Below are 22,513 nucleotides of genomic sequence, written 5' to 3'. Positions count from 1 at the left end.
GTCCTTCCCTCCCACTGCCACATGCCCATTCTCTCACAGGATTTCCATCCGATGGTGCCAGCCCATCCGGGGAGGTCCACTCCCCAAGCCTTCCAAGAGAATACCTTGGAGGAGAGCTCTGGGAATGCCACCGCCCTTAGCCGATTGGAGGAGTGCCAAATGTTATGGGTGCAAGAGATGGCACAAGCAATGTGTGGCACTAAAGCCAACCGTGGAAAGCCTGGAGCATGACATCAGTAACAGTAATGATGTCTAAGGCATTGCTCAATCAGTGACGGCCATGGCTGAGTGCCTCGACAACAGTGGGATGTGCCCCTGATGCAGGTGGGTCTTGCCAAAGCACTGCAGAGCATGGCCCAGTCTCAGGTGGACATTGCCGAGGCATTGCAGAGCGTGTCTCAGTCTCAGATGGGCATTGCCGAGCTGCTGCAGAGCATGGCCCAGTCTCAGGTGGGCATTATCGAGGCACTCCAGAGCATGTCCCAATCACTGATGTGATGTTCTCTGTTTTCTTTGTCTGGAAGTCTTGAATGTGTACTGTTGAATAAATAACATCAAGCTATGTAAATTAACAAAACTGATTTATTAACAACTACTTAAATAAGATTCAAACATATTCCTAAGTATAAGGTTGCTAAAGTAAACTATGCTATAACTCCAACTACAGAACTCTCAAATACACAACTATCTCACGTCTAAACACATTATCCTGGAATCAAGGGTCATCACGTCATATATATGTGACTGCTCTTTTCACCATCTGGTGGTAAGAAGTATTTACCTGAAATTGTTAACCCTTTATCTCCCATACAATCACCATGTTGTTACATTCTCCTTCCTTTGAAGACGTTTGGGGACTGTACAAACATATATATGTAGCAAAAGCATTGTATGTTCTATACATATGAATGATTATTGTTGATTGAGAACAATTTAATTTTTGTAGAGTTCACAAGTTGAGTCTTTCCAGCTTCTTTTTGATTTGAGTGGACCTTCGCAATTGTGGTCGTCCAGCAGACATTTTGTCTATTCTGGTGTGACAACATCTTGCTGTTTTGTAGATGTTGTCGTAGTTGACTTGAATAGCTTTGTGTCAAACTCTTAAGTGTGGAAATACAGGTTGGGCTGTCTTCACTTTCAGAAGCGCTCTACGATTCCCCCATAGGATAGAACCTTTGTTTGTCATAATGACATATGAGTGTGAAGCTGCATAATGACATGAGTGTGAAGCTGCATAATGACATATGAGTGTGAATCACATTGTGTCATGCAGGACCATTCTCAAGTTGGAATTTATACCCCCACATTATCACATGTTTCTAGCATTGCGAGATCCCTAGCCATCATTACATGTAGTAATGCTGTTGAGTGTGCTTGTTCTGCTTCAACTTCTTCACAGCATCATCATGATCAAGATCTGCTATTGGTACTGCTAATGGTAATGTTATGCATAGCTGACAATTCATCAGCAGTTGAGCTTGTAACAAACCTGTTGCTAAAGGTATAGCTCTGTAGCTGAGTCGAGCTAAGAATGGATTGCTTCCTGAATCCAACTATTTATTTAACAGTTGCTTTGCTATGTGAACCCCTTTTCAGCTTTCCCATTCGACTGTGGATGTAATCGGCTTGACGTAATATGCTGAAAATAAAAACTAGGATCAGGAGTAGGTCATCTGGCCCCTCGAGCCTGCTCCGCCATTCAATGAGATCATGGCTGATCTTTTGTGGACTCAGCTCCACTTTCCGGTCCGAACACTGTGACCCTTAATCTCTTTATTCCTCAAAAACGATCTATCTTTATCTTAAAAACATTTAATGAAGGAGCCTCAACTGCTTCACTGGGCAAGGAATTCCATAGATTCACAACCCTTTGGGTGAAGAAGTTCCTCCTAAGCTCAGTCCAAAATCTACTTCCCCTTATTTTGAGGCTATGCCCCCTAGTTCTGCTTTCACCCGCCAGTGGAAACAACCTGCCTGCATCTATCCTATCTATTCCCTTCATAATTTTATGTGTTTCTATAAGATCCCCCCTCATCCTTCTAAATTCCAATGAGCACAGTCCCAGTCTTCTCAACCTCTTCTCGTAATCCAACCCCTTCAGCTCTGGGATTAACCTAGTGAATCTCCTCTGCACACCCTCCAGTGTTAGTACGTCCTTTCTCAGGTAAGGAGACCAAAACTGAACACAATACTCCAGGTGTGGCCTCACTACCACCTTATACAATTGCAGCATAACCTCCCTAGTCTTAAACTCCATCCCTCTAGCAATGAAGGACAAAATTCCATTCACCTTCTTAATCACCTGTTGCACCTGTAACCCAGCTTTTTGCGACTCATGCACTAGCACACCCAGGTCTCTCTGCACAACAGCATGTTTTAATATTTTATCATTTAAATAATAATCCCTTTTGCTGTTATTCCTACCAAAATGGATAACCTCACATTTGTCAACATTGTATTCCATCTGCCAGACCCTAGCCCATTCACTTAGCCTTTCCAAATCCCTCTGCAGACTTCCGGTATCCTCTGCACTTTTTGCTTTACCACTCATCTTAGTGTCGTCTGCAAACTTGGACACATTGCCCTTGGTCCCCAACTCCAAATCATCTATGTAAATTGTGAACAATTGTGGGCCCAACACTGATTCCTGAGGGACACCACTAGTTACTGATTGCCAACCAGAGAAACAACCATTAATCCCCACTCGTTGCTTTCTATTAATGAACCATTCCTCTATCCATGCTACTACCTTACTCTTAATGCCATGCGTCTTTAGCTTATGCAGCAACCTTTTGTTTGGCTCCTTGTCAAAGGCGTGCTGGAAATGCAGATATACCACAGCCATTGGCTCCCCGTTATCTACCGCACTGGTAGTGTCCTCAAAAAATTCCACTAAATTAGTTAGGCACGACCTGCCCTTTATGAACCCATGCTGCGTCTGCCCAATGGGACAATTTCCATCCAGATGCCTCGCTATTTCTACCTTCTGTCCAATCGCAGCTGTCAAAACATGGATTGTTATCTGTCATGACAGTAAATCGGATTCCATGTCTTGCAAACACTTCTTGGTTGCTTTTATGACTGCTTTCAAACTTAAATTGGGCGATTTGATCACCTCGGGGTAGTTCGAGAAGTAACCTATGATTAGTAGATAATCCTTACCATGGTAGTAGAATAGATTGATGCCAACCTTTGACCATGGAGTCTTGATGAGTCGATGCAGCGTAAATGTTTCTTTTTGTTGCTGTGACTGGTTCGGTGACATATTTCACATTCCACCACAAGGTTATTGATCTCTTCATTTATGCCAGGCCAATATACTGATTGTTGAGCTCCTCGTTTGCCTCGTTTTCCATCCCGAGATGGCCTTCATGCACCTTACTGAGGATCATGTTTCTTAACAAAGTCGGAATTACTATCCAGTCTGGCCTAAGCAGAAATCCGTTGATGCTGCTCACATCCGCTTGAATGTTCCTATAGCTAGAATAACTACCTTTAGGCCAACCATCTCTTATACAATGCATCATATGCAGTAAAGTCTCATCCTTGGTTGATTCTTCTTTTATTAAGTTCATTTTTTCAGCTAGCACAGGGCTAAATCGCTGGCTTTGAAAGCAGACCAAGGCAGGCCAGCAGCACGGTTCAATTCCCGTACCAGCCTCCCCGAACAGGCGCCGGAATATGGCGACTAGGGGCTTTCCACAGTAACTTCATCTGAAGCCTACTTGTGACAATAAGCGATTTTCATTCATTTCATTCGATTGTCTGGACTATGTCGTTCATCCCAGTATCTTCTTCAGTTTTACGTGACAGTGCATCGGCCACCACAAGGTCTTGACCAAGTGTGTACATAGAACATAGAACAGTACAGCACAGAACAGGCCCTTCTGCCCTCGATGTTGTGCCAAGCATTGTCCGAAACCAAGATCAAGCTATCCCACCCTCTGTCATTCTGGTGTGCTCCATGTATGTGCCTATCCAATAACCGCTTGAAAGTTCCTAAAGTGTCCGACTCCACTATCACAGCAGGCAGTCCATTCCACACCCTAACCACTCTCTGAGTAAAGAACCTACCTCGGACATCCCTCCTATATCTCCCACCCTGAACCTTATAGTTATGCCCCCTTGTAACAGCTACATCTACCCGAGGAAATAGTCTCTGAACGTCCACTCTATCTATCCCCCTCATCATCTTATAAACCTCTATTAAGTCGCCTCTCATCCTCCTCCGATCCAAAGAGAAAAGCCCTAGCTCCCTCAACCTTTCCTCATAAGACCTATCCTGCAAACCAGGCAGCATCCTGGTAAATCTCCTTTGCACCCTTTCCAATGCTTCCACATCCTTCCTATAGTGAGGTGACGAGAACTGCACACAATACTCCAAATGTGGTCTCACCGGGGTCATGTACAGTTGCAGCATAACCCCGCGGCTCTTAAAACTCAAGCCCCCTGTTAATAAACGCTAACACACTATAGGCCTTCTTCACGGCTCTATCCACTTGAGTGGCAACCTTCAGAGATCTGTGGACATGAACTCCGAGATCTCTCTGTTCCTCCACATTCCTCAGAACCCTGCCATTGACCTTGTAATCCGCATTCAAATTTTTTCTACCAAAATGCACCACCTCGCACTTATCAGAGTTAAACTCCATCTGCCATTTTTCGGCCCAGCTCTGCATCCTATCAATGTCTCTTTGCAGCCTACAACAGCCCTCCACCTCATCCCACTATTCCACCAATCTTGGTGTCATCAGCAAATTTACTGACCCACCCTTCAGTCCCCTCCTCCAAGTCATTGATAAAAATCACAAATAGCAGAGGACCCAGCACTGATCCCTGTGGTACACCGCTGGTAACTGGTCTCCAGTCTGAACATTTTCCATCCACCACCACCCTTTGTCTTCTATGTGATAGCCAGTCACTTATCCAATTGGCCAAATTTCCCTCTATCCCACACCTCCTTACTTTCTTCATAAGCCAACCATGGGGAACCTTATCAAACGCCTTACTAAAATCCATGTATACGACATCAACTGCGCTACCTTCATCTACACACTTAGTTACCTCCTCAAAGAATTCAATCAAATTTGTGAGGCAAGACTTACCCTTCACGAATCCGTGTTGACTGTCCCGGATTAAGCTGCATCTATCCAAATGGTCATACACCCTATCCTTCAGGACCTTTTCCATTAACTTACCGACCACTGAAGTAAGACTAACCGGCCTATAATTACCAGGGTCATTCCTATTCCCTTTCTTGAACAGAGGAACAACATTCGCCACTCTCCAGTCCTCTGGCACTATTCCCGAGGACAGTGAGGACCCAAAGATCAAAGCCAAAGGCTCTGCAATCTCATCCCTTGCCTCCCAAAGAATCCTTGGATATATCTCATCTGGCCCAGGGGACTTGTCGACCCTAAGGTTTTTCAAAATTGCTAATACATCCTTCCTCAGAACATTTACTTCCTCCAGCCTACCCATCTGTATCACTCTCATCCTCAAAAACACGGCCCCTGTCCTTGGTGAACACTGAAGAAAAGTATTCATTCAACGCCTCTCCTATTTCTTCTGACTCCATGCACAAGTTCCCACTACTGTCCTTGACCGGCCCTAACCTCACCCTGGTCATTCTTTTATTTCTCACATAAGAGTAAAAAGCCTTGGGGTTTTCCTTGATCCGACCCGCCAAGGACTTCTCATGCCCCCTCCTAGCTCTCCTAAGCCCTTTTTTTAGTTCAAAGTCATAACGCTGAAGTTTCATTATTATGCATTGTAGTCTCGGCGATATTTCATTCAAATTTTTCTTGATTGATACACGGTAGTAGGTTGATTAGCAATGTTGCATCACAGCTTCAGGGTCCCAGGTTCGATTCCTGGCTTGGGTCACTGTCTGTGTGGAATCTGCACATTCTCCCTGTGTCTGCATGGGTTTCCTCCGGGTACTCTGGTTTGCTCCCATAGTTCAAAGATGTGCGGGTTAGGTGGATTGGCCATGATAAATTGCCCTTAGATTAGGTGGGAGGGGATGGAGGTGTGGGCTTAACTGGAGTGCTCTTTCCAAGGGCTGGTGCAGACTCGATGGGCCGAATGGCCTCCTTCTACACTGTAAATTCTATGAAGAGGACAATGATCCATTTCTTCAGTAAAGGTAGATAACCCATATACATAGTTGTGGAACTTCTCCATTCCTGTGAGAAGGCCTCAACATTCATTTTTGATTTGCACATAATGCTGTTCAGTTCGAGTCATTGCTCTTGATGTATAGGCTTTAGGTTGCCATTGCCCGTCAGATGTTTTCTGAAATAGCACAGCTCCTGTGCCATCCTTGCTTGCATCAGTTGAAACCTTTGTTTCACTCATAGGATTAAAGAATGACAGGACTGGCGCAGTTGTGAGTTAAGTCAGACCACTCCCTTTCGTGTTCTTCCATCCATGTGAATAGAACAATTTTTCGTATCAGCTGTCTGAGACTTTTTGTTCTTGATGATAAGTTAGGAATGAACTTCCACAGAAAGTTCACGGCTCTTAACAGTATTAGAACCGCCTTCTTGTCTTTGGGTGAAGACATTTTGTTGATTGCTGCAACGTTCTCGATGTCTGGGTTCACACCTTGAGCTGAAATCTGGGGCGAGATTCTCCGACCCCCCGCCGGGTCGGAGAATCGCCGGGGGCTGGCGTGAATCCCGCCCCCGCCGGTTGCCGAATTCTCCGGCACCGGAGATTCGGCGGGGGCGGGAATCGCGCTGCGCCGGTTGGCGGTTCCCCCCCCCCCCCCCGCGTTTCTCTGGCCCGGATGGGCCGAAGTCCCGCTGCTAGAATGCCTGTCCCACCGGCGTGGAATAAACCATCTACCTTACTGGCGGGACAAGGCGGCGCGGGCGAGCTCCGGGGTCCTGGGGGGAGCGCGGGGCGATCTGGCCCCGGGGGGTGCCCCCACAGTGGCCTGGCCCGCGATCGGGGCTCACCGATCCGCGGGTGGGCCTGTGCCGTGGGGGCACTCTTTTCCTTCCGCCTTCGCCATGGCGGAGGCGGAAGAGACTCCTTCCACAGCACATGCGCGGGGATGCCGTGAGCGGCCGCTAACGCTCCCGTGCATGTGCCGCCCAGCAATGTCATTTGCGCGCCAGCTGGCGGGGCATTTCCGCCAGCTGACGGGGTGGAAATCAGTCCGGCGCGGGCCTAGCCCTGCAAGGTTAGGGCTCGGTCCCCCAAGATGCGGAGGATTCCACACCTTTGGGGCGGCGCGATGCCCGACTGATTTGTGCCGTTTTTGCCGCCGGTCGGCGGACATCGCGCTGATACCAGGGAATTTCGTCCCTGATCACCCAAAAACGTGAGTTTGGATATGCCAAATTGACATTTGGTTCGCTAAAGTTTTAAACCATACTTGTCTATTCATTGCATTACTTGAAAAAGTCTTGCATTGTATTCTTCTTGACTTGCTGATCATATGATGATATTGTCAACATACACTCTGACACCTTCAATATCTTCTATCATTGTTCCATCACTCGATGAAATATCTCTGTGGCTGATATTATACCAAAAGGCATTCTATTAAACCAGTACCTTCCATACGGAGTGTTGAAAGTACAGAAGTTTCTGCTGGTTCCATCCAGTTTCAGTTGCCAAAACCCTCTAGAGGCATCTGGTTTTGTAAATATTCTGCTGTGTGCCATTTCACTTGTGATCTCTTCATGTTTGGGAATTGGGTAATGTTCCCTTTTTATATTTTGATTGAGATCTTTGGGATCAATGCAGATTCTGGGATCTCCATTCGGTTTTTTGATGCATACCATTGCACTAACCCAGTCAGAGGGTTTTATCACATCTGTGATGATCCCCAGCTGCCACATGCCATTAAGTTCCAGTTTCAGGTGTTCCCTCAAGGGAGCATGTACCCTCCATGGTGGATGAAAAACCGGCTTGGCATTCTCTTTAACTTAAGCTGCATTTTGTACTTGAATGTTAACGCACCCATTCCATGAAACACATGTGGAAACGTGTCAATTATGGCCACTATCTGGTCTTTAGCATTGGCTGAAATGTTCTTTGTGCTGTGAATTCGCTTCATCAGCTACAGTAGCTCGCATACCTGCACACCTAATAATGCCGAACGCTTCGGTCCCACAATCTCAAATTTTATATGCATATTCATGCTTTAACTTGGACAGTGAGATAACATGTTCCCATAGTAGTAATGACATTGCCACCATAATCTCTTAATTGTCTGTCATTGTCATCTATTTGAGGCTTTATGTTCAATTTGGCCAAATCCAATTGATTGGTCAAATTCGCAAGAGCACCGGTATCCAATTTGATGTGGATGTTGGTTCCCTTAATCTTTAGTGGAATTGTCCAGTCCAAAGATATGGAGGTTAGGTGGATTGACCATGCGAAATTGCCCTTTGTGTCCAAAAAGGTTAGACGAGGTTAGATGGGATTACTAGGGATAGGATGGAGGTGTGAGCTTAGATAGGGTCATCTTTCCATGGGCTGTGCAGACTCGTAGGGTCGAATGGACTCCTTCTGCACTGTAAATTCTATGATCTTGATTATGAACAATTACTACTGGTATTAAGTTTTCCGGTTCGCAAATTGCCTGTGAAATTTTGTTTTTTTTCTACAATGTCGACAAAGAAAGTGTCTTCCAAGTCATAATCATCATGGACAGTGTTGGGTTTATTCGCTTTAATTTCACATTTGTTTGAATTTACTTCTTGTACAGCTTTGTCTTTAGTAACCATACTTCTCTTTTTATATTGATGCAAAGTGATTAAGTCTGTGACACTTTGAACAGGTTTTTCCCGAAGGCTGGGCATTTTTCTATTGGTGGACGTGGCCACAACGTTTGCACGTTATGATACTCGTTGCGTCAGTGTGCTCTAACTGGTGAGTGGCTGCGGTGTTGTGTGTGTTGATTGGTCTTGCTGTGTGTCCATCAGTGTGTGTATCTGCACTATGATATACTGGTGTATATTGTGACAATACATCGAATGCAACCTGATCATGCAGAAGGGAGTATTATAATATTGAAAAGTTACAGGTCTGCGTTTTGAGTCTGAGATCCATAATGGAACAGTCAAGTGTTTCACCTGATTTCGGACTCTTTTCCGGAATATGTATTCTCATAATATACACCAGTATATCATGGTGCAGACACACACACTGATGGACACACAACAAGACCAATCAACACACACAACACCGCAGCCAATCACCAGTTAGAGCACACTCACTATATAGACAGAGGGCATCAGAGTTCCCGCTCATTCGGGATGCAGCCTCTCAGAAGGACAGAGCTTACAGCTTACAGCACAGATCTTCACCATGTGCTGAGTGCATAGACTGGTTAGGACAGGCATAGGTCTTTAGTTTAATCTAACATCGTGTTAACTCACAGTGAAAGTATGTTCAACAGTGTCTAACTTAATAAAATAGTGTTGCACTATTTTAAGTGTTGGTGGCTTGTGTGGTGGTATGTATTAGGGGTCATGTGGGACTGTGAAGCCGTGATGCTATTGGCTGACAGATCCCGGGTCCTGGTTGGCTGCCGACTCCTGGCTCCGCCCTGAAGGCGGAGTATAAGAACCCGAGCTTCTCCCCGCCGCTTCATTCTGTTGCTGAGCTGCTGGGGACAAGTCTCGCTTAATAAAGCCTGAATCGACTTCATCACTTCTCGTCTCTCTCGTAAGTCATTGTGCGCTACAATTTATTAAGCGAGCTTAAAAGACTATGGAGCTCCGGATCGCCCCGGAATGCCTGCGGATCAGCCCCCACGCAGCGAACTCGGCAGCAGTATTTAAACACTGGCAAGCATGTTTTGAAGGCTACCTCCGAACGGCCCCCGGCCGGATCACAGAAGACCAGAAAATGCAGGTCCTGCATTCGAGGATAAGCCCGGAAATTGACCCTCTCATAGAAGCCGCAGAGGATTTCCCGACGGCGCTCGCATTGCTGAAGGGCATCTACGTTCGGCCCGTTAACCAGGTCTACGCGCGCCACCAACTCGCGACGAGACGGCAAAGTCCCGGAGAATCGCTAGAAGAATTCTACGCCGCGCTGCTAATTTTTGGACGTGGCTGCAGCTGCCCGCCGGTGAACGCAATCGAACACACGGACATGCTAATTTGCGATGCATTTGTGGCAGGTATGAACTCTCCCCAAATCCGCCAAAGACTTTTAGAAAGAGAGTCGCTAGGACTATCAGAGGCACGGGCCCTTGCAGCTTTCCTAGATGTGGCCGCGCAAAACGCCCGCGCGTACGGCCCCGACCGCGCAGCAGCCCCTTGGGCTCCATGGACCCCCGTCGCGACAACCCCCCCCCCTCGCAAGCTTGCACGGTTAAAGCGCCAGACCATCCCGGGGGGGTCCGCTGCTATTTCTGGGTGCAAGCGAAACACCCCCGGCAGCGCTGCCCGGCCCGCGCAGCTATTTGTAAAAGCTGCGGCAAGAAGGGCCATTACGCGGCAGTGTGCCGGTCCCGGGGGGTCGCCGCAATCCCCGGAGAAGAACGAGCCCAGCACATCCCAAACGCTCCCCAACCCCCCCCAGCGCCCCATGTGCGACCCGCGGGTGCCGCCATTTTGGGTCCCGGGCACCACGAGGGGAGGATGGGCGCCGCCATCTTATGACCCCCAGCCACGTGCGATTCATGGGGGCGGCCATTTTGTCCACCCCCGACCACGTGCGATCCATGGGGGCGGCCATTTTGTCCACCCCCGGCCACGTGCGATTCATGGACGCCACCATCTTGGTTGACAACAAAGGATCCCAGCATCGACGGCTCCACGGGGTCCGAAGAAGACGCCGCGACACTACTACCATGGCTGGCTTCGGTGACACTGGATCAATCGCGGCCACGGACGCTCCAGACGACGACAACAACGGTGCTGATCGACGGATACGAGACGCCAAGCCTGATCGACTCCGGGAGCACTGAAAGTTTTATTCACCCAGACACGGTAAGACGCTGTTTTCTGACCATCCATCCAAGCATGCAAAAGATTTCCCTAGCTGCATGATCCCACTCCGTAGAGATCAAAGGGTTCTGCATCGCGAACCTAACGGTGCAAGGGAGGGAGTTTAAGAACTACAGGCTCTACGTCCTTCCCCAACTCTGCGCGCCCACATTACTGGGATTAGATTTCCAGTGTAACCTGCAGAGCCTAGCATTCCAATTCGGCGGCCCAATACCCCCACTCACTATCTGCGGCCTCGCAACTCTCAAGGTTGAACCGCCGTCCTTGTTTGCAAACCTCACCCCAGATTGCAAACCCGTCGCCACTAGGAGCAGACAGTACAGCGCCCAGGACCGGATATTTATTCGGTCTGAAGTCCAGCGGTTGCTGAAGGAAGGCATAATCCAGGCCAGCAATAGTCCCTGGAGAGCCCAGGTGGTAGTAGTAAAGACCGGGGAGAAGCAAAGGATGGTCGTAGACTATAGTCAGACCATCAACAGGTACACGCAGCTAGATGCGTACCCTCTCCCCCGCATATCCGACATGGTCAATCGGATTGCCCAGTATAAGGTCTTCTCCACCGTGGACCTCAAGTCCGCCTACCACCAGCTCCCCATCCGCACAGGTGACCGCAAGTACACAGCCTTCGAGGCAGACGGGCGTCTATACCACTTCCTAAGGGTCCCATTTGGTGTCACAAACGGGGTCTCGGTCTTCCAACGGGAGATGGACCGAATGGTTGACCAGCACGGGTTGCAGGCCACGTTCCCGTATCTCGACAACGTAACCATCTGCGGCCACGATCAGCAGGACCACGATGCCAACCTCCAAAAGTTCCTCCAGACCGCTAACGCCCTGAACCTCATACAACGAGGAAAAGTGCGTTTTTAGCACAAACCGGTTGGCCATCCTGGGATACGTAGTGCGCAATGGGATAATAGGCCCCGACCCCGAACGCATGCGCCCCCTTAGGAATTTCCCCTCCCCCACTGCTCCAAAGCCCTGAAACGTTGCCTGGGTTTCTTTTCATATTACACCCAGTGGGTCCCCCAGTATGCAGACAAGGCCCGCCCGCTAATACAGTCCACTACCTTCCCCCTGTCGACAGAGGCTCGCCAGGCCTTCAGCCGCATCAAAGCAGATATCGCAAAGGCCACGATGCGCGCCATTGACGAGTCCCTCCCCTTCCAGGTCGAGAGCGACGCATCCGACGTAGCTCTGGCGGCCACCCTTAACCAAGCGGGCAGACCCGTGGCCTTTTTCTCCCGGACCTTCCACGCCTCAGAAATCCGCCACTCCTCAGTGGAAAAGGAAGCCCAAGCCATAGTGGAAGCTGTGCGACATTGGAGGCATTACCTGGCCGGCAGGAGATTCACTCTCCTCACAGACCAACGGTCGGTAGCCTTCCTGTTCGATAATGCACAGCGGGGCAAAATTAAAAATGACAAGATCTTAAGGTGGAGGATCGAGCTCTCCACCTTCAACTATGAGATCTTGTACCGTCCCGGAAAGCTGAACGAGCCGTCCGATGCCCTATCCCGCGGCACATGTGCCAACGCACAAATAGACCGCCTCCAAGCCCTCCACGAGGACCTCTGCCACCCGGGGGTCACTCAATTCTACCATTTCGTAAAGTCCCGCAACCTCCCCTACTATGTGGAGGAGGTCCGTACAGTCACCAGGAACTGCCACATCTGCGCAGAGTGCAAACCGCACTTTTTCAGGCCGGATAGAGCGCACCTGATCAAGGCTTCCCGCCCCTTTGAACGCCTCAGTTTGGATTTCAAAGGGCCCCTCCCCTCCACTGACCGCAACGCATACTTCCTGAACATGGTGGACGAGTATTCTCGTTTCCCCTTCGCCATCCCCTGCCCCGACATGACAGCGGCCACAGTCATTAAAGCCCTTGGCACCATATTCACACTGTTCGGTTGCCCCGCGTATATCCATAGCGACAGGGGGTCCTCCTTCATGAGTGACGAGCTGCGCCAGTTCCTGCTCAGCAAGGGCATAGCCTCGAGCAGGACGACCAGCTACAACCCCCGGGGGAACGGGCAAGTAGAGAGGGAGAACGGCACGGTCTGGATGACCGTCCTACTGGCCCTACGGTCCAGGGATCTCCCAGTTTCCAGGTGGCAGGAGGTCCTCCCGGATGCTCTCCACTCCATCCGGTCGCTGCTGTGTACCACCACTAACCAAACGCCTCATGAGCGCCTCCTTGTCTTCCCCAGGAAGTCCTCCTCCGGAACGTCGCTGCCGACCTGGCTGGCAGCCCCAGGACCCATCTTGCTCCGGAAACATGTGCGGGCGCACAAATCGGACCCGTTGGTCGAGAGGGTTCACCTTCTCCACGCGAACCCGCAGTACGCCTACGTGGCGTACCCCGACGGCCGACAGGACACGGTCTCCCTGCGGGACTGGCACCCGCCGGCAACACACACACCCCTCCGACACCGATCATCCCCTCCCTGCCACCGGCGCACCCCGCGACCGCCCCCTTCCCGGGGGGATCGGTCCTCCTCCCGTGCCCGCCCAGGAGTAAAACAGGAACAAACACCGAAACGCTCCCGGAGACGACAACGCCCGAACAAGCACCTGCACCACCACCGGGGCTGAGGCGATCGACGAGGAAGACCAGACCGCCCGCTCGACTCATGGAATCTGCGTGACACCAAGAATGTTGTTGTAACAAAAAAAATTTTTTTAAATATTGTAAATAGTTTTCACAAACTTGTACATAGCCCAGTGTAGGGCTAACACTGTAGTAACATGTCCGAAATTTTCCTTCCAGGGCCAGCCTTGTAAACCCCTACCACCATGCGAACCACCACCCCGCCGGGTTCCTTTTTAACAAGGGGTGCATGTGGTGGTATGTATTAGGGGTCATGTGGGACTGTGAAGCCGTGATGCTATTGGCTGACAGATCCCGGGTCCTGGTTGGCTGCCGACTCCTGGCTCTGCCCTGAAGGCGGAGTATAAGAACCCGAACTTCTCCCCGCCGCTTCATTCTGTTGCTGAGCTGCTGGGGACAAGTCTCGCTTAATAAAGCCTGAATCGACTTCATCACTTCTCGTCTCTCTCGTAAGTCATTGTGCGCTACAGCTTCTATGTGTTCCACGGATCCGGAGCACCCAACACAACATGATACCAGGAGTTGAGGGATGTTAGAACTTCTTAGACCTACCTGCAAGTGATCTGCCTTCCACCAGCATACAGCCATCCTGCAAAATGGACAGCGTCCCGCCGCCGCCACTGCTCCGCATCACCGGTAACCTCGGGGCCAACTGGAAGATATTCAAACAACGCTTCCAGCTCTACCTTGAAGCCACAGACCGGGAAGATGCCGTGGACACCAGGAAGACTGCTCTCTTCCTATCCACGGCCGGGGAACATGCCATCCACATTTTCAATTCTCTCACCTTTGCTGATGGGGAAGATAAATCAAAATTCAAGATGGTCCTCCTCAAGTTTGACAGTCACTGCAACATCGAGGTGAATGAAAGTTTTGAGCGCTATGTGTTCTAACAGCGTTTGCAGGGTAAGTATGAACCTTTCCAGTCCTTTCTCACCCACCTCCGCATCCTTGCGCAGTCCTGCAATTACGGGCCCACCTCCGACTCCATGATACGCGACCAGATCATTTTCGGTGTTCAGTCGGACCCTCTCCGCCAGCAGCTCCTCAAGGTAAAGCAGCTCACCCTAGTGATTGCCATCGAGACCTGCGTGCTACACGAACACGCCATTAGTCGGTATTCCCACATCCAAGCGGCTGAACCGGCGCGGCAAGGTCCCCACGAGGCAGAACGGGTCCAAGCAATCGAGCAACTCCAGGGCCTAAGCCTGGATGAGGGCGGCCATTTTGCGCGATTTCCGAGGACCCCCGCACTTGTGCGCACCGAACGAGGGGACGGCGACGTTGATGAACGTACTGCGCAGGTGCGCACCACTTACGACTGCACCGCGCATGCGCGGTGGCGCAGTGAACGTACTGACGCTACAACGTGCGGCAACTGTGGCTCCGCCCATTTAAAGCGGCAATGCCCTGCCAAATCCTGACGATGCCTGAGATGTGGCAAACTTGACCACTATGCTGCTTTATGCAGATCAGCTCAGCCTGCCAACTCTTGTCGCTCCAGCCAGCCTCGCAGGAATGTCCAGGCCATTCAACCCATGGTCACCAAGTCCGATTCGGACCTGCTACCCGATATTGACACCGAGGACCCAAAGGCGCCTTTTCGAGTCGGTATAGTTACAAAAAACAGGGTGTCCCCGAAGCAAAGAATCCAGCCTCTATCGGTGTACAGCATCGATCCGGACGATGAGTGGTGTGCCACCCTTACGGTCAACCGGTCCCAAATACGATTCCGCCTGGACACTGGTGCCTCTGCCAATCTCATTGCGCGGTCTGACCTCCAAAGTGTTGGTGGCCTGTATGTGTTCCACGGATCCAGAGCACCCAACACAACATGTATCATTTGCAAGTTTCATTAATTTGAAGCTCACAGTGCCTGTCGAACATTTCTATAACTTTGTTGTGTATTTTTTTGACAACCTCATTCTCAAAATGGAAGGTGTTGCATATTTTTAAAACCTGCGGTCCAGCTATTATTAGGAACAGCGCTATCCTGCGACACGGCAGCACAGTGGATAGCTCTGTGGCTTTACAGCGCCAAGTTCCCAGGTTTGATTCCCGGCTTTGTCACTGTCTGTGCGGAGTCTGCACATTCTCCCCGTGTCTGTGTGAGTTTCCTCCAGGAGCTCCGTTTTCCTCCCAAAAGTCCCGAAAGACCTGTTGTTAGGTCATTTGGAAGTTCTGAATTCTTCCAACGTGTACCCAAACAGGTGCTGGTATGTTTTTTTTAAATTTAGAGTACCCAATTATTTTTTTCCAATTAAGGGGCAATTTAGCGTGGCCAATCCACCTAGCCTGCACATCTTTGGGTTGTGGGGGTGAAACCCACGCAGACACGGAGAGAATGTGCAAACTCCACACGAACAGTGACCTTGGGCTGGGATTCGAACCCGGGTCCTCAGCGGCGTGAGGCACAATGCGAACCACTGTGCCACATGCTGCCCCAGGCGCTAGAATGTTGTGACTAGGGGCTTTTCACAGTAACTTCATTGCAAGCCTACTTGTGACAATAAAGATTATTGTTATTTTCTGATCACTGGCTGAGATATAAAGTTCAATATGTTGATTGAAATTTTTCCTGTTTACATGTACTTTACGCGATGTCCTGAATTGCTTTGAAGTCTGCAAACCCTCCCCGAAGCTTCAACTGGGCAGTTTATTACAACGCTACTGGTTTCCTCGAGGTCGTTGCGATCGGAGCCTGGTTGATATTTTGTTTTTGATATTCACAAGTTTTTTTTTGCATGGAGATCTTTTTCTTTCTCTCTAAAACTTACTCTTCGACTTTAGGAACCACACCTGGTACCATGTGGTGTTCTCTGTTTTCTTTGTCTGGAAGTCTTGAATGCGTCGTGTTGAACAAAGAACATCAAGCTAAGTAAATCAAAAGCGTTGATTTATTAACACTACTTAAATAAGATTTGAAAGTATTCTTAAGTATAATGTTGCTAAAATAAACTATGCTTTAACTCTAACTACAGAACTCTCAAATACACAATTACTCTATCTCACGCCTAAACGCATTATCCTGGAATCAAGTGTCATCACGTCACATAAATGTGACCGCTCTTTTCACCATCTGGTGATTAGAAGTATTTACCTGAAATTGTTAAACCTTTAACTCTAATATAATATCCATATTGTTATAACTGAGGAACATGTTCCAGAAAGACGGACACTGCTGAAGCCCTCCAGAGCATGGTCCGGGTCACAGAGGGGCATCGCTGAGGGTGCCGGTACCATGGTGCAGATAATGGGGAGCCGACAGGACTGGCAGTGCGAGTTGACGCAGGGGCCACGGAGCTCACTCCAGCCACACCTCTATCCCAAGGTAACCCCCAGGGCCCATGGGCAATCTCCGGGAGGTGGGAATGCCGGAAGCCGACCCAGATTCCCCCTATAGCGAGGCCATGACATTCACCAGCTCTCCCGGGAGCCCGCCCTCCTGACAACGGCGCACCTCGGGGTCAGCAGGCGGAAAATGGTGGCACGGCAAGGCATGTACCACCAGCAAGACGGCTGGAGTACTCTGGCTCCGGGAGCCCCAGAGGTCGCAAACCAGGGTCATCAAAAGCCACAAGGCGCAGTAAGCAGCAGGCTGCTTATAACTCTGATGTGCATCCTGGGGACACACCTAGACATAGTGACAGAGCATGGAGGCCTAAGCAGTTTGAGGATTACTGAGCGGGCACTGAGGGGATGGGAGTGGCACCATTGATAGCTAGGAACAGTTAGGGTCACGATCAAACAACTTCAAAACACATTACACCCAAGACATGTGAAGCCTCTGCACTCGCCACCCTTTGGTTCCCTCCCCTAGTCCTAGCCCCCCAGCTTCATTGCAGTTGTCCCAGTTGAGCTGTCCCCCCCCCCCCTGTCCACCGAGACATGTCACGTGCAAATGATGGGTATGAGTGCAAACAGAAAGGAGTCAGGCTATGGCATAGATTGAGGGGCACTAGAGCTCACCTCACAGCGGATATTTTGACCTTCTGACAGTGCCGACACAGGCCCATTACCTGGAGTGATGTTACACAGAGCCTGGGCGGGTGAGACAGGATGATTGGGCATGGGGGGAGAGCATGGATAGGTGGGGGAATGGTTGGGTGAGGGGAGAGGTTGGTTGGGAGGGAGAGGGGTGTGTATGGGTGGGAGGGGGGCAGTGGGTTGGAAGGGGGAGGGTGTGGGATGACGGATGAAGCCACATCCTTTGAGAAGTGCGTGAGGATGAGGGTCTCCCTGGTCCTCCAGTCATGCCGGACCCCCGCCACTGCAGCCTGTCCTCCATCCTCCAGCTGTACCACAGGTCCTCCCTGTATTTGTCCTCCAGCCCTCTCCTGGTTCAGCTCCTCCTCGTCCTCCTCCTCAGACGAGGATGCATGTCCCTCCTCCTCCACCTCCAGCACATCGCCGCACTGCTGTGACAGGTTGTGGAGGACACAGCAGACCACCACAAAGTGGGCGACCCTCCGGGGAGTATACTGCAGCGCACCACCAGAACAGTCACTGCATCGGTACCCTATTTTGAGCAGTCCGATGCACCACTCAATGATATTACAGGTGGCCACATGGGCCTCATTATGTCGATCTCTTCATTGGTCACTGGCCTCCATACTGGTGTCATTAGCTGGAACATCAGTGGGTGCCCCTTTTCCCCCAAGAACCAACCTGTCATATTGGGGTGTCTCTGGAAGACATCGGGGAACGTCGACCACCCCAGGGTGTAGCTGTCGTGCACATTCCCTGGGAGGCACACACATATCTGCATGATCTTGAGGTGGCGGTCACACGTGGGTTGTGCTTTCAGGGCGTGGAATCCCTTCCTGTTGATGAAGGACAATCCCGCCAAGAGCGCGAAAGGCGACATGCGTCCTATCTATTACCCCTGGACCATGGGCATCCCGGCGATGGCAGAGAATCCTGCTGCCCAGGCATCTTGACGGATTGGTCCAGGTCAAAGTTTAAATAGTCAGCTGCCCGGGCAAAAAAGGCATCCGTAACTTCAAGAATGCACTTGTGTGCTGTAGATTGAGATATGCCGCACAAGTCTCCACTCGCGCCCGGGAATGAACCCGAAGTGTAAACTGTCTTGTTATGCTCTAGGCATAGCATAAGCGGCTTCCTTGTGGTGCACTTGACAAAGGAAGGTTCAGACGTGGAGATAACTTCAACACGTTTATTAAACTATTTACACTGCTCCTACTCGGGTTCGCCACGACTGTTAATCCTTCTGTAGCTACTCAGACTGAATAACCAGTCTGCTACAATCCACGTGGTGGGTGTAATATTGAATCAACCCTGTGTCTCTACTCACTGACTGTCTCCACTGGAAAGAGCAAGATCATGTGTGTTGTGTCCTTTACATATGGGTTGGTGTAATGCCCTCCTGTGGTCGTGTCACCTCTGTGTGTATCGTGAATGACCATTGGTCGTGTCCTATCTAACTGTTCTATTAGTTGAGTGTCTGTGTGTCATGTCTCTGGTGCTCCCTCTAGTGTCTAGCTAGTCTACATGTATTTACATTGACCCCTTGTGTCTTTACAGTGATGCATATCACCACATCCCCCCTTTTTTACATGTTACATATTTTCTGTACACTGAAAGAAAATTGAACATAAAACAGGTAGATAAGTTATGGTATGTACAAGTCATGAGAACAGTGATTAAACAATAAGTCCAAATCAAATGTGCGAGTCCAAAACCCTTCAATCATCATGGTCAAATGTCTCTCTTGGTGGGGTGGTGAGTTTGATGGTGGCATGTCCTTGTGAATGCCATCGGTGTCCCTGTGTATCAGGAACCAAGAAGTGGTTCTGTCTGGTTTGGTCGCTGTCTGATTTGGAGTCATTTTTTCCCCGATGTTTGTGATGGTGATGTTGGATGGCATCTTGTAGCTGATAAGTCGTTGACGTTGAAGAGGTACCATCAACAGTATCATTCGAGGTCATGTATGCGCCATATGTGGAAGTTGGATAAGACTGAGCATACTGGTTTTGGCCAAATGCTGTGTAGGAAGGGTAATCCTGATGAGAACTGTTGAAGCTTGTCGAATTGGAAACAGAATTGCTGCTCGCATAAATACCGGGTGATGGTGTGAAACTAGAACCTTGCATCTGATAGGAATATGCCGTCTGGCCAGGCTGGGGTGCAGCAAATCCTGGGCTGTAACTAAGGCATCCAGTCTGTAATGCAGATTGTGCTTGCGGTAGTCCTCCTTCGGTCTTGATTCCATAAGTGGGCGATCCGTAGTGCTGGCCTATTTGAGAATATGCTGCATAGACTGCTGGCTGCAGCATTCCTGAATACTGGGTGTGTCCAGCATGAGCTGTCATTGACTGCATTGCCGGTGTGGAAAGAATGTGTGGGTATGGCTTGGAAGGATATAGCTGTGGTGAATATTGGTGTATTCCTCTTGGACTGTGGCCACTACTTGTTATTACTGACCCAGTGCAATTGTCAAGTGATCAATCTCCTGTCGTCGTTGTCACCCTGAGCATGCCGCCACTGAGTTTGCGGCACTCCCTGTCTGGAGTAAAGTCCAGCTTACGTGAATCAGAGTTGGCGTTTGGATGCTCCCCACCTGGAGTCTGGTCTGTTTCAGCTGAGTCAGTGTTGGTTTGTTGGTGCTCCCCGTCCGGAGTCTTAGCAGGTTCACTGGAGTCAGCTGAGATTTCTTGAAGCTCTTGAAACATCTGGAGTCGGAACATGCAGGAATGCATTGAATTGTGGAGACGTACAATCGAATGAGGTTGGAAGTAACGTGGTATCACCGGAGTCACCGGTAGTCTCACAGTGATCGTCGAGTGCCTCTGAACACACTAGCTGAGGTCTGTCATATTGCACATCTTGCATGGGAAGTGGGATGCCGTCGTCACTCATCTCACATACAGTGGATAGAGCCTCAGTAGCTTCTTGTTGTTCACTTGGGCTGGATATACTGTCAGAGTCTTCTCCTTGTGGCTCAGACAATGTGGGTGGACTGTCATAGTCGCTGTGTTGTTCATTTGGGCTTGGACTGTCATAGTCGCTTTGTTCTTCACTGGAGCATGGTAGACCGTCATGGTCATCCTGCTGTGCACTGGTGCACGGTAGACTGTCATAGACTTCTTCCTGTTTACTTGAGCATGGCAGACTTGCATCGTCTGCTGCTAGTTGGTCAGGAGAGGTTGCTAGACCCTCATGGTCTTGTTCCTGCAAGGACTGCACTTTGGAGGCTTTCGTTGCTTCTATCGTGGAGTCGGGAACCCTTAGCGGTGCATGGACCACTCTCTGTGTGGCAGCAGGCCGCTCTCTGTGGGCTTGTACCGCTCTCTGTCTCTTGGTGTCAGGCCGCAGCATAATCCTGCACTCACGAGTCGAGATGTCGTATATGCTGGGCTGAAGATCCTCAAATCCGAAGAACAAATCCACGTCTGCGTCGGATTCAGTACGGGGGTTGCCATTTCTAATGAAAAAGCCTTCATCCGAGTCGTAGTCCTCTAGGACCATATCATCACTATTTGTGTCGGAGTTGGCATGGGGCTCGCGATGTCCAGAGAAAAAATAAAGGTCGGTGTCGTAGTATTCAAGGTCTGTGTCATCGCTTTGGGCAGTGCTAACTGCTTGTAGCAGGGTTTTGCGGAGGTTACTTTCAGTTCCTGGTTGAATTTGAGGCATTGTGCTATCATTCCAGGTGAAAGAAGCTTGTTTTACGCCTTTAAGAGATTTTTTTCATGATTCAGGACATTTCCCCTTTAAATGGATGTGGTACGGGGCCTCTGACGTCATGACGTTTGTGACGAAGAGCGTAGGAAGCGATTGCGCATGCGCAGATCGCTGTTCCTTTACTTGAGGCCTTTTTCGCAATTGCGCATGCACGGCTTCTCGCACATGTGCAAACGGACCTTCCGTTTTGTGCACTCTTCGCGCAACTACACATGTGCAGCACCTTTTCCAAGATGGCTGCAATTCAAAACTACCGCTCGTTGCTGCCAGCCTACCTCGCGGTGAGTTCTGGCGCATCTTTTACGTTTTCTTCTTGTATGTTCCTCGCAGAATTTTTGGAATTTGTCCAGGACTGCCTGGAAATCGCTCTTTTTTGGCTCTTTGAGTATTTGAAGGTCTGGAAGATTTCAGCTGCTTCTGAACCCGCGATGGTAAGTAGAAGCTTTATTTTCTCTGCATCCGCCATGCCATCTAGGTCGCACGCTACCAGGTGGATCTCGAATCTCTGCCGGAACCAACGCCAGTTTTCACTGAGATTGCCTTGGTACCGGAGCTGCTGTGGAATCGGAATTCCGATCATCATCTTGCCTGGCTTTTGTTGCTGGTTGTCACTGTTTGCGGAGTTGAAACGATATGGATTGAAACAGTCACTCAACTGGTACCATGTCTTGTTATGCTCTAGGCGTAGCATAAGCGGCTTCCTTGTGGTGCACTTGACAAAGGAAGGTTCAGACGTGGAGATAACTGCAACACGTTTATTAAACTATTTACACTTCTCCTACTTGGGTTCGACACGACTGTTAATCCTTCCATAGCTACTCAGATTGACTAACCAGTCTGCTACAATCCACGTGGTGGGTGTAATATTGAATCAACCCTGTGTCTCTACTCACTGACTGTCTCCATTGGAAAGAGCAAGATCATGTGTGTTGTGTCCTTTATATATGGGTTGGTGTAATGCCCTCCTGTGGTCGTGTCACCTCCTTGTGTATCGTGAATGTCCATTGGTGGTGTCCTATCTAACTGTTCTATAGGTTGAGTGTCTGTGTGTCATGTCTCTGGTGCTTCCTCTAGTGTCTAGCTAGTCTACATGTATTTACATCAACCCCTTGTGTCTTTACAGTGATGCATATCACCACAAAAATGTTCAGGGCTGCGGTGACCTTGACAGCCACCGGGAGTGGGTATCCTCCTCCTCCACCTGGTGTAAGTCCAC

At 49.7% G+C, this 22,513-nt stretch overlaps 1 pseudogene; it reads right to left on the bottom strand.

The window, feature by feature from the left end:
* Positions 1-1,346: 1,346 nt before the first annotated feature.
* Positions 1,347-20,057, bottom strand: LOC140385946 (protein phosphatase EYA4 pseudogene; annotated as a pseudogene).
* Positions 20,058-22,513: the final 2,456 nt, after the last annotated feature.

Source organism: Scyliorhinus torazame, chromosome 11, assembly GCF_047496885.1.
Source record: "Scyliorhinus torazame isolate Kashiwa2021f chromosome 11, sScyTor2.1, whole genome shotgun sequence".
Lineage (NCBI taxonomy): Eukaryota > Metazoa > Chordata > Chondrichthyes > Carcharhiniformes > Scyliorhinidae > Scyliorhinus > Scyliorhinus torazame.
Note: the sequence above shows the minus strand (reverse complement) of the source record. Positions and strands in the feature narration are given on the sequence as shown.